The sequence below is a fragment of the Chelonoidis abingdonii genome, chromosome 10 (assembly GCF_003597395.2).
Source record: "Chelonoidis abingdonii isolate Lonesome George chromosome 10, CheloAbing_2.0, whole genome shotgun sequence".
In the NCBI taxonomy this organism is placed as follows: domain Eukaryota; kingdom Metazoa; phylum Chordata; order Testudines; family Testudinidae; genus Chelonoidis; species Chelonoidis abingdonii.
The window spans coordinates 54,488,222-54,501,548 of NC_133778.1; the positions used below are offsets into that span (position 1 = coordinate 54,488,222).

Sequence of the window (13,327 nt, forward strand, 5' to 3'; positions counted from 1 at the left end):
AATCAGATGTTCAACTCTCAAGAACTTCAAGTGGAGTAGTTCTCATGCATCTGTTTTATTTAGGTTCATATGCTGTATCCGTCACTAGGTATCTATCCGATGCGATGCATCCGAGTCACGGCACCAAGATGTTAGGGGGCTTATTCCTTCACCCTCTCACTTCCCTGGTCCTTCTCGCATGAACAGAGAGCAACAATACCTGAAGTCGAAAGGCGCAAACAATTCGATGTTTATTGGGGTGAACTTCCAGCAAGCATGATTTCAGTTTCCTTCCTTAGTGTCCCCCTTCCCAGCTCTGACACCACAGAGCCTTGCCATTTTCAGCACTTGTCCCTGTCCCCATCCCCCCTTTAGCAAAACATGATCCCAATTCCCTCATCCGCAGTCCCTGTTCCCATTTCCCCCCCCCCCCACCTTTGAAAAAGTTGGAGTGGCAAAAGCAAAAATTCAAGTCAGTAATTCTGCCACTCTGGAACTGTTCATACTTTTGATCAACTTTACATTCAAGAGTTTGAGATTCTTATAACAAGCGAAGGGAATCTCTCAACTTGTTTTGAAGAGTCTATCATTTCTCAACAGTCCATGAGAGGAAGAGAGATTAACTGAGAGATAGTTATGGTCCAGGCACAGAAGTTCTGGTTTCTGTTCCAAACACTGCCACTTGTTTCTTCTGAGACCTTAGCTAGTAAATGCTCCAGGAAAGAGACTGCCTCTTCCCATGGAAGTGCCTAGCTTTGTGGGGTCCTGATCTCACTTGCGGACTATGGGCGTAACAATGCCATAAATAACACCATCATATGCCAGCAATGCCCCTCTGCTGTGTACATCGGCCAAACTGGACAGTCTCTACGGAAAAGGATAAATGGACACAAATCAGATATTAGGAATGGCAATATACATAAACCTGTAGGAGAGCACTTCAACCTCCCTGGCCACGCTATAGCAGACCTTAAGGTGGCCATCCTGCAGCAAAAAAACTTCAGGACCAGACTTCAAAGAGAAACTGCTTAGCTTCATTTCATCTGCAAATTTGACACCATCAGCTCAGGTTTTAACAAAGACTGTGAATGGCTTGCCAACTACAAAACCTGTTTCTCCTCCCTTGGTTTTCACACCTCATCCTCCCTAATTGAACTAACCTCATTATCTCTAGCTTGCTTGCATATATATTTCCAGCTGCCCCTGGAAATTTCCACTACATGCATCTGACAAAGTGGGTATTCACCCACTAAAGCTCATGCTCCAAAACGTCTGTTAGTCTATAAGGTGCCACAGGATTCTTTGCTGCTTTTAGGGATTTCCAAGTAACTGATCAATGGCTAAATCTGACATAATGGGTCACATTTTTGTCAATCACGCAATCACATCTGCCATCTGTAGCCAGCTGTTCAAATAGTTGTGCTTGACTCACTATTTTCGTGTTGCACTCTGATTTATTTTAAGCTAATCATGTACCTGACACTTCCATAACTCTGAACATTCACTTCTTAAACTACAGTAAAACACATACAAGCAAGATAAATATAAAACATATTAGAAAAAGTTCATCCTTGAAATATGAAATACTGTACATAAGAACATGTATTACCAACCATCTTTTAAAAAGTTGGAGGCACATAAAATTATTTACTGTCCTGTTGCAATAAAGCATGTGTGATATATTCTCAAAGCACAGATCTTAAAGTAGCCTATGTGAAATGATTTTAGTTGCCTTCATCCAGTTCCTAGTTAATAGATTTCCATCTCTCTCATGCACATGCATGATCCCCTTTTTTGATATCTTAAGGGCTTGTCTACACTGGAAAGTTATTCTGGAATAGGGTAGGTGTGAGTTTAAAGTGCTATAGCTATTCTGGAGTAACTCCCTGAGTAGAAAAAAGAGCATCTTTTCCCACTTCAATTTAATCCACAATAGCTATCCTAGTTAATTTCCCTATGTAAGATGAGCCATGAGCAGAAAGCCCAAGGAAGGACTGAATGTACACGGAGCCTGAACTACCCTCTCACCCACAGAGACATTTGCCCCAGGTTAGAGTTGAGGTCCATTAGCCAAGCAATACGGCAGACCTTGCACCATTCTGTTATCATGTACACAGAGAACTTCAGTCTCCAGGCCAATCAATCCAGCTCTTTCATGAGCACTCAACAAGAAAAATGCCAGAGATCTTCAAGAACTCAGGTAGATGATCCATCATAATCTTGCTGTACACAGCTGAAAGGGTATATTTCACAAGCACTATCTGCAAGTTATAAACATTAAATTGTTTTATTGATCAAACTAAAAAGTAAGAGAGTGTGAGCAAACAGCTCAAAAAGTGCCATGTAGTTAAATTACCTCATACAGTTCTTTTGAAAAAAATGCCAGCTAATTTATTTTATATCACTTCTAGCAGTCTCACCACATTAATTTTCAACCCAGATGATCACTTGCATTTTAGAAAGGAGAGCTTCAAAAATGATATACTAATAGCAATAATAAATAACTAAGGAAAATTAGACGGCAAGATTCATCACAGCTGTCTAGAACCATTAACTTCTGACCTTATGAGGCATCCCTGAAATCACATACTAAAATTAGAGATGGACCCAAGGCACAAGTTTGGGCAAGCATTCAAACTCCTACAGCAGGGAGCTCTTTAGATCCAAGGCTTGGGTATGAAGTAATCTCTAACAAACACTGTTACTGGTAGCCAAATTCTGGAGCTATTAAAGAATGTGTCCCAATATATCCAATTCAACGGACAGAACACTCTCTAAGAAAAGTTATAATTACATTTAAGGTAGTATAAACAAGGTTCTCCAACTCCTCTATCCCTCACACACCCCTTCTTTAGGCTACCATCGATCCCCTACCATAAGCCCCTCCCACACCTTTAGTTTTTCAGGTTTAATCTTAAGGTTGTTCACACCTGCCTTTATATAATACTTTTAAACATTCCGAAGTCTTCACATCTTTGCTTTGCTTTTTTTCCACATGTGAAAAAAAGGTACAAGTAGCAAATGTTTTATAAAATGGACTACTGTGAGCTCACTTTAACTTGTAACATCAAAATACACACACACAAAACCTATGTTAAAGGAACATTAAGACTCCAATACCAAGCACTCAAAAGTTAGGAAATGCAAGAATTAAGGTAGTCTACAACCTTAACTCAGACCCCTTAAGTATATGTATGACAACAGTTTTCAATTACATGATCATATACTTTTTGCACAAGATTATTGTGACAATTGGGTTATACCTTGCACCTGCTTAGGTATTTACCATCGAAAATAGGTCAAGACATTTTCAGTAAAGAATGATATAAGCAGGTACAAGAGAACAACACAGAGAAACTAAATTAGTCCAAAGATCATAGGCCTTGAGCAAATTCAAGGACAGTGTTGAAATCATGCTAATATAAACAGCTGGGGAACTGGAAAATAATGAACCAAAATTGGTGTGCCGGACATTAGGCCTAATTTGTTGACAATAAATAATGAGAGGATGAGCTATTCCAATCACCATCCCCTTTTTGCATCCTTAAAAAATTTTGACGACGAGAGAAAAGAACAGATGTAGGCTACTGAAGCAAGTCTTATCATCATGGCTGCTACCTTCACCATCTTCTGGAACTGGGAACCTTCTTTATCCTAATCCTAAGAGATAACTTGCCCAGACTAGGGCAGAGAGAGGGACCCAGATAATATTGCCACCCTCTGCCAACTCCAGATGAATCTCAACCACTAATTTGGGATGAAATGTGATCAGACTAACAGCAACAACAACTGCTCCAGCTCACCTCAAACCTTCTCTCCCCAAAGGACAGTTAGTACCATTCTTGACACCCTCTAAAAGACTGTCAAGGGGAAGTTTCCATCTAAAAAGTCTCTCCAGCAAAAGGGAAAGGAACAAGGGATGTTATTAAAATGAAAGCCTTACTTAATATTTTACATTTCAAATGCTGTAACTGGTTTCCCTCCTTTTCTGTATCTTTAATAAAAAGTTAGAAAGATTTTTAATGGTATCTTTGCCATGGCATTAAGCGGGCTGAGGTCTCTGTATACCAAACCTTCTTTATACTGTTGAACAGTGACTGAGTTATGCAAGGCCCATATGCAAGTTTTTGGCCCATTTATTCCATCTAAATTAATACAGCAGGACCCCTCAGATCTTCCTGAAGATGGAAAGTCTGTCCTATTTGAAGTACTTCTGCAGGCAGGTCTATGCCCATCCATAAGTAAAGGCCCTCTCCCTCAACTACGGCAGAGGGACCACTAAATCCAAGTTCCAACTGATTATGGGGGACAAAGGAGAAAACAGGAACGAGAATGAGGTCAAAGGTTGAAAAATAAAGGAATCAGAAGGGGACATCAAGCAGAAAGTCCCAAACAGTTCCCACCACTCCTCAAAGGTGTCCAAGATGTCAGACACTACCCAGAGGAATTCTGCCAGGATATGCAAGCAGACAAGCGGTCAGAAATAGGCCTTGCATCCACAGAGCGCCCCATGTGCAGCTGCCTCCTCCTGGATGGAGGTCCTTCTTAGTCAATGCCAGGAAGAAATTGACAAGGCAGTCCTGAAATTCTGGAAGACCATAAATAGGGTGTACATAGACCTCAGTAGAAGGTTTTAGAGGAGACAGAACAAGGACTGCACACTAAATAGATGCAGCACAAGGGATGAGTGTCAGGGGACTTTGTGAATTGCACCAGGTCCACATCCATGTTCATGGCTCCTTAGAGGAACCACCAACTAGTATCCCCAGAGAGCCACAGAACCAGGTGGAGTACAGACTGGCCCACTGGGGTTCCTTGTCCTTCTAAGGTGGTAAGAGGTCCGGCCGCTTGGTGTTGGGGCAGGACACAAGGGCAAGGAAGTGGATATTATGAAGCATGAGCACATACAGATGTTCTCTGAATTAAGCTCAGAGGCAGACTGGCTGGATGTTGCGCAGGCAGCTCAGGTGGCGTATTGGCTGTGTCCAGGGAAGCTCGCAGGGCAGGAGCCCAATGATGAATTTCTGCAGGCCAGAAGTGAGGGGTGGGAGCACCCTCCCACAGGGCCCACTCAAGGAAAGCTGAAGAAGCAGTCACAATCCCAGTACCCAACCCCACTCCCAACTCATGGTCCCATTTTCCCTCCCCAATCCCCCTTCCCCAGCTTCCAGACTTAGTTTCCGTTCCCTATCCTAGGCTTCTGGTCCCAGTCGGTGCTCCTTACTGCTGTCCTGTACATCTGGCTTTTGACCCTGTGTTCAAATCAGGCAGCTTCCTCCAGCAAGTAGAGAGCGACTCCCTGCTCTCAGTTCAAGTGCTTGGACCTGACACAGCCTGCAGCAGCCCAAAGCTGCAACTGCAGAGAAAGACCCATTCAGTTCCAGAGTGGGGCATGCCTAGTGCAGACAGAATCTTCAGGGAATTTAGCAGCTAAAATAGAGCATGTGCAAATTGCTATTTTGCTGTTTTTGAGAATGAAGCAAGGGGGAAAGTACAGAGGAAAGTGCCTTTCACTGAGAGCTCTCTGCTCCCAGATGTACAAATCTAGAGACTGGATAACGGCAGCATTTCAGCTAATCAAGCATAAAGAGCGAGAACAGGCAAAGAGATGGTTTGTCCAGGACACATGGAAAGATGGACAAAATGCAAGGGATGTGGTTTAGTTAGGCCAGTGGATCTCAACCTTTCTAAACTACTGTACCCCTTTCAGGAGTCTGATTTGTCTTGCATACCTCCAAGTTTCACCTCACTTAAAAATACTTGCTTACAAAAATCAGACAAACTAAAAAAGTGTCACAGCATGCTATTACTGAAAAACTGCTCACTTTCTCATCTTCACCGTATAATTATAAAAGAAATCAAATAGAATATAAATATTGTAATTACATTTCAGTATATATTATATGGGGCAGTATAAGCAAGTCATTGTATGAGATTTTAGTTTGTACTGACTTTGTTAGTGCTTTTTATGTAGCCTGTTGTAAAACTAGATGTGTTAATGTACCCCCTTGGAAGAGCTCTGCGTTCTCCCAGGGATACATATACCATTGGTTGAGAACCACTGAATTAGACCACATCTTTAGTAAATTAATTCATCTGGGAACTATACAGTAGAGAGTCATATTGTGCAGGTCATGGTTCTTCCATAATTGCTTCTACCAGGTGAAGGGTTGCCATTAGAGTTTCAAACCTCTTCCCCCAATTGCAGATCCCCAAGTTCCAACACCCTATCTAAATCCTTCCTTCCTGATCCCCTTATTAACCCTGATAGAGGCTGTCCTTGCAGTAGCCAGGACAATGCACAGTGTAGTGTCAACAACTCAGAGGGCAAACCCATGCCTTCAAATAAAGTTAAGTAAACTCCTCCATAACGTACATCTGAATGTTCACGATGTTAGTTGCTTTGCAATAAGTAAAAACTGGTCAAGAACCAAGATTCCAGAGATCTAACTGCCCCTGAATGAATAGCTGGCTCTAAACACCAACTCTCAAATTTCATCCACCTTATATTCCTAGTGATTTGAAGAACTGGCAGTTACCAACGTAGATCACTGCCTGCTTTATACTTCAGAATCCTCTTTCTCACTTGTGACTTCATTCTTGCAGGAAGTCACTGCCATTAGGCTGGGAAAGAGCTCCTGAGAGTTGAGCTACTAATTGGACATGTGAGACGACTCAGGCTAGACTCTGGAAGCACAGGATTTAATATACCCTCCCCCACATTGGCAGGAGCCAATGGCTTACTTGAGTTTTGACGGCCCTCACACCTTTCCACTCAGGTGATGGCCCCCCCCCTCTCCCAGTGACCTCTCACTCACAACCACCAAGGGAGAGGGGACTCTTAAATGGGCCACTACCCTCCTATGTCCCTACTCCCTCTAGTCCAATGACTTTGAGGTGCATTGAGATGAGACTCTGATAGTTACTGTCAGTCAATCATTTAATGGCACCAAATATTTCTGATCCTCTCAGAGGGGAATCCTGTAGAGCTGTTTTAGACCACATAGTCGTCTTTACCAGGTAGATTGCATGCACTATGACTATCAAGAAAACTTGGTCATTATTCTGCATCATTGATCATTCAGGTCAGAGATTTTTGTTGTTGATGCTAAAATTAATAATGTATAACTGGGTTTAACATATCAAGCAAAGTACACTCACCAAGATATCGAAAGTACTAACAGATGATCATGACTTCATTATACATACAGTATCTCAGAGCATTCAAATATGCATACTTTAAAAATGACACCATTCACATACAACACTAACTAGAAAAGAATACTTGTTGCATGCCTGAAAGGGAACATAAGAACATAAGTTTTAAAGAGAGTGGAAAGCAATGTATTATCGGAGGCTGTGGCAAGGTGCTGGTTGAGAAGCCCTTAATGATATCAGCTCCTGCACTCCAGCCCCAATCAAGGGGAATGGATTGGGGCTGAGTGAATAGCCCTGTGCCTGCCCAGTAACTGGCCGCACTTGTTAGCCTTATTATCCTGGCTATAAAGGCTGAGAGGAAGGCAGAGAAGGGGGAAAAAGGGAGAGAGTAAGGTCAAGCACAGAAGGAAGTGGGAGCCTCCTAGTCTGTTGCTGGCCAGGCCTGTTGTAGGCCAAGTAGCTCTGAAGACTGTATATAGTTGGGAACTGGTGGTGGGAAACCTTTTGAGAATAAAGCACACAGGTGCTGCACCAGACTGAAGAGTCCGTGACTCATTGAAGAGGCGGACCCAGGGACGCAGAGTGAACCCCGTTACAGAGGCACTCAATCTTTAACACAGCCACCCCATGTCTAGTACTGGTATTATTGCCAAGAAGAGAAGAATAATTTCATGTCATCTTCCTAGCCCATATTAGTGTCAGAATATTACATTTGATGCCATCTCAAAATTTTAAGTGTAGGGGCCACGTTGATTGCATCATGACTGCTACATCAAATTTGTTCCATTCACAAGCAGAAAGGGCTAACATCCTTCCCTCCAAGTCAGTCTGGGATCTGAAAGTCTAAATGGGTTCTTTTTCACCAATTATGCAGATTCTACAATTGAATCTTAGTTTACAATTCCTGCTGATGCACAAGAACAAACACAACCCATCTCACTCTCTCATAGCTTTGTTAGCTTCAGAGTGCCACCGGAATTAAAAAGAAGGATAAATGTGTGTGTGTTAGGAAAGCAAACAAATTTGATTAAATAAAAAGGAAGAGGCCAGCAGTTGTACTGAGTAAGGATGTGTCTTTTTTACCCAGGACATTTTCTGACCATAACTGCTCTTTATTTAAAAAAAATGATTAGAACATGTTAAATACATCTAACAATAAATAAGATTTAAAGACAGGTGTAAGAAAAGGTTTTACAGATAACTAAATTAATTACTCAGCTCAATCTCTCTGGAATACCACAGTTAATGTATGCCAACAGCATTTCCCATGAACTCTTAAATCCTGATAATAATCCTAATCCTCAACTGAAAAATAAATGAGACCAAGCAATTACATACGAACAGGCACTGCAGATCAATTCAAGTCAGGAAATAGCTTGACAGACCACACAGCAGACTTCAGTATTTCACTGGGGTTGCTGGAATCTAGCACACAGCTGCAGTGCAATTTGTAACTTTCATTCTCTGCAGAAAGAATCTTTAACCTTTTGTAATATGTTCAAAGAGCACAGAAATTTTACACCACAAAATTGTCGATACGGTGGAATAATTTGCAATCTAGAAATAGAAGTTCTAGAAGTCACTCCTCAGTATTAGTTTTCTCTGAATTCATGTTAAGGTAATACACCTGGAAACTGTTCTCTTTGAAAATCCCTTAGAACATAAAGGCATGAACATAAAAAGTCTTCATAATACAATGAAGCCAACTTAAATAGTTAACTGATAAAAATAAATTCTTTAAGTGCATAACCTTTCCATAAGCCTCTGGTTACAGCAGCAACCGCTAAATGCGCTAAGTGAACAGAACACGCAGTCTTACCATTCAATTAGACACGCGCAAAAGACCTATGCCTGCTGAGTTGGGCTCGCAAAGCTCAGGCTAAGGTGCTGTTCAATTGCGATGTACACATTCGAGCTCAAACTGGAGCCCAGGCTTTAGGACCCTTCAAGATGGGCCTTTGAGGCTGCTTTGTGGAGAAGGGGAGCCAATCAACCAGTTTTAAGCCATACAGTCCTGGTTTTCTAAAGTACTGCCCCCTGTCCAGTAGCAATTTAGAACTGGATATGATTGTCTGGTATTTTCACACGCAGTGGAGGACCCCATTTTTTCAGAGCTTGCCACCCCCAGCCAATGTGACCCACCTCACACATCACTCCGGCAGGGCGTAATCAGGCCATTCCCAGAACTACTGGAATGTCTGGTATCCTGGGGATGTCACAGTGCCCATCCTATTATGGAGGAAACAGAAAGGTAGTGGGGAAGGAAGGGGAAATTCCAGGGAAGCCTGAGGAAAGGAATTTACTACATTTTGTAAGATTCCCGAGATAGATGTGTTTGGTGCTTAAAGTGTCACTTATCTGCCCTCATTGTTATACGGTGAGTTCTGAACATCTTTACTAATTGTAACAGTTACACATACCAAGTTTAAATTACAAATAGGCCTTACGCAGAAAAAAGGTCAAAGGGTATCTGGATCCAGGATTTGTACTTTAAATAAGATCAGTTTTACTAAGGAACATGTTACATGTTTCTTGTTTGAAAAGAAGAGGTTTTGCCACAGAGAGTTTATCTCTCTAATTAAACATGTGTCTGTACTGTCAAAAACACCACCAATCACACACACTAACTTGCAAATTGCCTTTTTAAAAATATATAATTACCTTGTTTATCAGATTGATCTGAAGCTGCGATGTGAATATAATAGATTTACATGAAAACTAGTCTAAAAATGGGGTATAATCAATTGTAAATTACCAGAGTTACTAGTTAATAAACAAAGCACAAATAGGAATTATCTCCATTTTACACCTGGAAATCTGAAGCAAAGAGGTCATATACCAAGTCTGTGAGAGCGAAAAAAGAATTTAGATGTACCAAGTCCTAGTCCTGAGCTTTAACTATGATACTCATTCCTCTTTTTCCACCTTCCATTTTGTTTGTATTAGAGTCCATAACAAAGAAAGTCACAGCAACCATTTTCTAGGTGTTGAGCCCTGAACGCTGCTGGTCATTTCAGCAAAAATATATCCAGATCCAAAATTTACCAAATGACAACATGGCCTCATGTTCAAAAATGATAGAATTAGGATGGCTTACCTAGCTCAAAATAAAGTCGTCTATATGGAACAGGTTCATGTCTTTTTACAGCAAGTGACTTCATATTTCTAGGACAGTGTTTCGCAAACTTGGTATGCCGCTTTTGTAGGGAAAGCCCCTGGCGGGCTAGGCAGGTTTGTTTACCTGCCCGTCCGCAGGTTTGGCCGATCACGGCTCCCACTGACTGCAGTTCATTGCTCCAGATCAATGGGAGCTGCTGGAAGCAGCGGCCAGTACGTCCCTCAGCCCACGCCACTTCCAGCAGCTCCCATTGGCCTGGAGCAGCGAACCGCGGCCAGTGGGAGCCGCGATCGGCTGAACTTGCATACGGGGCAGGTAAACAAACTGTCTTGGCCCGCCAGAGGATTTCTCTAAACAAGCGGCATCCCAAATTTGGGAAACACTGCTCTAGGATAAATTTAAATTGTTCTCCTGAGAATAAATATATTTAGAACCAATTTTGGTGCATGGGCTATTCAGAATAAGATTCTATAAAATTAATCTGGCATAAATACAAAAAAAAGTCCTACTTCATGTCAGTGATTGAGAAAATAAATCTAAACTCTGGTGGATTTTCCAGTTTTTAAAACTACTTACTAAGATTGCATTTTGGCAGAAGGGCAAGTTTATCATTAAAAATTATCAAAGTAAAGCCTCAAATGGATTAATCCAAAAGAATGGCAACAAACACCATCTTTCTATAGCAGAGTAGGATGACTTCTTGCTATCAGATATTATCAGGAATTCTACTGCCTATATTAAGGGCAATAATGGACAAAGAATTAGGATGGGCTGGTAGGGAAGTTACTGGAATGAAGTCAAAAGGTCTGGATTCTATACACAGCTCTTCCACAAACATGTGACATTGGGCAAGTCACGTAACTTATTATTTGCACTTCAGTTTCTCCTGCTGTAAGAGGGACATAATACTTGCCACTTCACAGGGGTACTGCAAAGATAAATTCATTTTGTAAGATGCTTAGATACTACAGTGATGAGCACCAAGAGATACCCATAAATCAGATAAATGAACTCCCCCTCCCCCCATTTCTCATCTCTGAGATAGTTTATAATATTTCTCTACATCTTAATTTTGGCTCGAATATAGCAAGCTGCATCATGCAAGGGGACCCCCGTATCACACAAAGCAGCTTGCAGATGGGGGCCTTAATTACTTTTCAGTGTATGTAACACCTCACAATCAGTCTCTCTCTCTCTCTCTCTCATAAACAGCACTTGATTAATTCACAGCAAACAATAGGCATCTGAACAGCAGCATTATCTTTCCGCAGTATAATTTAAGCTTCATTTTTAGTCTTCGCAGAGAAGAAGCCATGCAGATAAGAAACTATGTTAATAATGAATTGGAAAAAGGATTTCATTTAGAGCCTGTATAACCCTGATTTAAAATGCACATTCACAACCTCACTATTTGGGTCCTTTACCACATGCTGTGGAATTAGAATCGTGAATTTACAACTTAAGTTGTTTTCATAAGGTTAAAGGGCTTCCCCCAGCCTTCTTCCCTCTTTTCCCTTTAAATTATATGAATAAAGGCAGAATAAAAAATATTTCAGACACACAAATTAGGCATTTATTCCTAACTCACAGAAAGGCTGCTGCATTACGAATCGAGATGGAGATAAAGGCAGATCAAAAAGGGTACATTTTTGCCAATATGAGATTGAAAGGAGAAATCTGTTCTTCACACACGACTTTGAGATGTTAGCCTGCACCCCTCTAAAATAGGTGTAAATCTCTCCCATTATATTGTGCCGCTCTATCACACAGTATGTACCAAATGAACCACTAGCATAAACAGACACAATTTCAACACCCATCAGTGAATCTGGATTTACCCCTTTACCTACAGATGCAGTTGAAATAGTACTAAGGGAGAGAGCAAGACATTCTGTCCAACTCAATACTTGTTCTCAGAGTTTTCCACTAGTTTGTGTTACAGTATTATGGGGGCAAGTCAGTATTTATTTTAGGTTAAAATGCCCTTATTGACATGGAATATATTTGCAGTCCCATTCAGCACACAGTCACAAACCAATTCATTTTACTTCCACAAAACACAGTTAGAGTCATTATGAGCTAAACATTTAAAATGCTGCTTTCCAACTGCTCTTAAGACAAGCCATGCTCTCTCAGACCACATTCTGAAGTCCTTAGGTAAACAAAAGTCATGTAAGGACACCAGACACATTATTCCAAGCCACAATTAACAAGTTGGCTTTCTTTTCCAACACATTCAATGCTTTCCGTCTTCAATGGTGGCATTCCAGGACCAGCAAGATGACAGGCCCCTTGTAAGCATCCAACTAAAGCACTTCCAAGTTGAATGAAAGATGATGGGCTCATGATTTTTCCAACAATCCTTTACTCAAGTTTTACTGGGTTTGAGGACAAAAGCCAAGGATAACATGGCTGCTTTCCTGAATCATTGGGTTGTAAAAATTAAAAGATAGGGTTCCAATTCATCTCCCATGTTTGTTTTTGTATGTGTAAAATTAATAACTTGGAGACACTATCAAAACCTAGCTTTACAGAAGGACAAGGGGAAGAGAAGTTACAGTCTGTAATACCCTACCCTAGAGGCCTGAAACTAACACTTTAATACACATGCTTCTCTAATAAGCCATCTTAATTCTCCCCTTGCACTTGAAGTGGCAACAGAATTACATTGCTTTTAATATTCCATTTTTTATAAAAACACAAAAGAACTCCGCTGCAGAACCACTGGAGAAGCATCAAATATTGTTTCTAAGTCCTATTTAAAGAAAAGAAATTTAAAGATTATATTATACTATTCACAACAACATGGAAATGAATTTATTAATAAGATATTCCCAGCCAGATCATAACAATAGCAACAGACAACACACAATGCCCTCTCAAAAGGTCAATGGAAAATGGTCATATTCAGATGAACTACAGATGGAGCAAAGTCTCTATTTAATGTGAGGTTTTATTACAAAAGCATTCATATAAGCACAACAGATAGGCAAACACTATCTGAGAAAAATTAAACATGTTTTTTAGAGAAGCACAAAAGATAAAAGGAGCTGTTGATTATCAACTCTGCAT

The 13,327-nt window shown here is 40.9% G+C and overlaps 1 protein-coding gene across 3 annotated transcripts in view; it reads right to left on the reverse strand.

The window, feature by feature from the left end:
* The window catches only part of KIF5C (kinesin family member 5C), a 125,503-nt gene that overhangs the window by 83,092 nt on the left and 29,084 nt on the right, over positions 1-13,327 (reverse strand). The window lies entirely within an intron of this gene.